Genomic DNA, 2,402 nt, shown 5'->3' with positions numbered 1-2,402 from the left:
TGGGAGATCGAGTTCTCCATTGAATCAGTGCCTAGCACGGCACTGATTTTCCATGTCACTGTATAGATTTGCACCTGCCGAATTGCATGAGTTGAAGATTCAACTCCAAGAACTTTTAGATAAGGGCTTTATTCTCCCTAGTATATTGCCTTGGGGAGCGCTGGCTCTCTTTGCGAAAAAGAAGGATGGGTCATTGCGATTGTGTGTTGGTTACCGCAAGTTGAATAGAGTTACAGTTAAGAACAAGTATTCCCTACCCAGAATAAATGATTTGTTTGACCAACTTAGACGGTCTCGTTACTTCTCAAAAATAGATTTGAGGTCGAGGTACCATCAGTTGAGAGTCCGGGAGGAGGACATTCAGAAGACGGCCTTTCGTACTCGTTATGGCCACTATGAATTCTTTGTAATGCTTTTTGGGTTGACCAATGCACTGGCTTCCTTTATGGATTTGATGAACATAATTTTTCGAGAATACTTGGACCGTTTTATGGTTGTATTTGTGAACGACATCTTGATTTATTCAACCTCTGAAGAGGAACACGAGACTCACTTGCGGGTAGTGCTCGGTTTACTTAGTGAGCACCAATTGTATGCTAAATTTGAAAATGCGAGTTTTGGTTAATGGAGGTGAAGTTTTTGGGGCATGTAGTGTCTAGAGAGGGAGTGACTGTGAATTCCTCAAAGATAGATGCCGTAAAGGATTGGGAATAACCCAAGAATGTTTTTGAAATCCGGAGTTTCTTCGGATTAGTGGGGTATTGGCGACGTTTTGTAAGGGACTTCTCTAGACTAGTTGCACCTTTAACTAGGTTGACTAGAAAGGATATCAAATTTGTGTGGAGTGAGACTTGTGAAAAGTCATTCCAAGAGCTTAAGACTAGATTGACTACCGCAGCAGTTTTGATCATTCCGAAAAGGGGTTTGAATTACACTGTCTATTGTGATGCGTCCGGGGATGGACTTGGTTGTGTCTTGATGCAAGAGGGAAAAGTTGTGGCCAACGGATCACGACATTTGAAAACCCAAGAGAAGAATTACCCCACCCATGATTTAGAATTAGCAGCGGTGATTTTTGCCTTGAAAATTTGGAGGTATTTCTTGTATGAAAAGTTTCAGGTTTTCTCAGATCATAAGAGTCTAAAGTATTTGTTTTCTCAAAAAGACTTGAATTTATGATAACGAAGATGGATGAAATTTTTGAAGGATAATGACTTTGAGTTACACTATCATCCGGGAAAAGCCAATGTGGTGGCCGATGCTTTGAGTCGAAATTTGTGAGTAGTTTGGTAAGTGTGGCCATTTAGGAATGCGATATGCTAGATGTTATTGGCAAGTTTGATTTGCACTTAGATAAGTCCGGAGAGAGTGCTACCTTGTTTACTTTGAATGCTCAACCTACCTTGGTTAGTAAGGTCATAGAGGCACAACGAGGAGACCGTGATGTGGAATCAATCCGTGTTAAGATTTCCAATGGGAAGGAAGAGAAAGGTTTGAACGTTCACTCGGATCTGAGTGTACGTTACCTAGACCGTTTGTTTGTACCAAAATTTTGTAGGGAGGAAGTACTTCGGGAGTTCCATCACTTACGCTTTTGCGATACACCCGGGAGGCACTAAAATGTATCATGATCTTAGTCGTCAGTTTTGGTAGAGGGGTAGGAAACGGGATGTCGCTTTATTTGTATCGAAGTGCCTTGCTTGTCAACAAGTGAAGGCCGAACACCAAAGACCAGCGAGTTTGTTACAACCCTTACCGATAGCTGAGTGGAAATGGAAGCGTGTTACCATGGATTTTGTAGTTAGGCTTCCTAGAACACAACGAAGCAATGATGCCGTTTGGGTGATTGCTGATAGGTTGACTAAGTCTACACATTTCATTCCGATGCGCACCAGCGACTCAGTTGAACGCTTGGTAGAATTGTACATTAGAGAGATAGTTCGATTTCATGGAGTCCCTGTGACTATTGTATCGGATAGGGATCCTTGTTTTACTGCCTGGTTATGACAAAGCCTTCAAGAGGCGTTGGGAACTAAGTTGACTCTTAGCACTGTTTATCATGCTCAAACCGATGGACAATCGGAATGTACCATTCAGATTTTGAAGGACATACTTAGAGCTTGTATCCTTGATTTTAAAGGGCCTTAGGAAGGACACTTACTATTGATTGAGTTTGCTTACAACAATAGTTACCAAGCTAGTATTGGGATGGCACCATTTGAGGCCTTGTATGGCGACCTTGTAGATCACCGGTTTGTTGGGCCGAAGTGGGTGATGCACCGTTACTGGGTTCGGAAATTGTTAGAGAGACAACCGAGAAAGTTGTTCTCATTCGAAAGAGGTTAGCTACGGCCCAAAGCCGACAAAAGAGTTATGCCGATAAGAAGAGACGACCTTTATCT

This window comes from Camellia sinensis, unplaced genomic scaffold, assembly GCF_055761805.1.
Source record: "Camellia sinensis isolate YWXY unplaced genomic scaffold, ASM5576180v1 Unanchor1, whole genome shotgun sequence".
Lineage (NCBI taxonomy): Eukaryota > Viridiplantae > Streptophyta > Magnoliopsida > Ericales > Theaceae > Camellia > Camellia sinensis.
The sequence above is the reverse complement of the archived record's forward strand: the minus strand, read 5'-3'. Positions refer to the sequence as shown.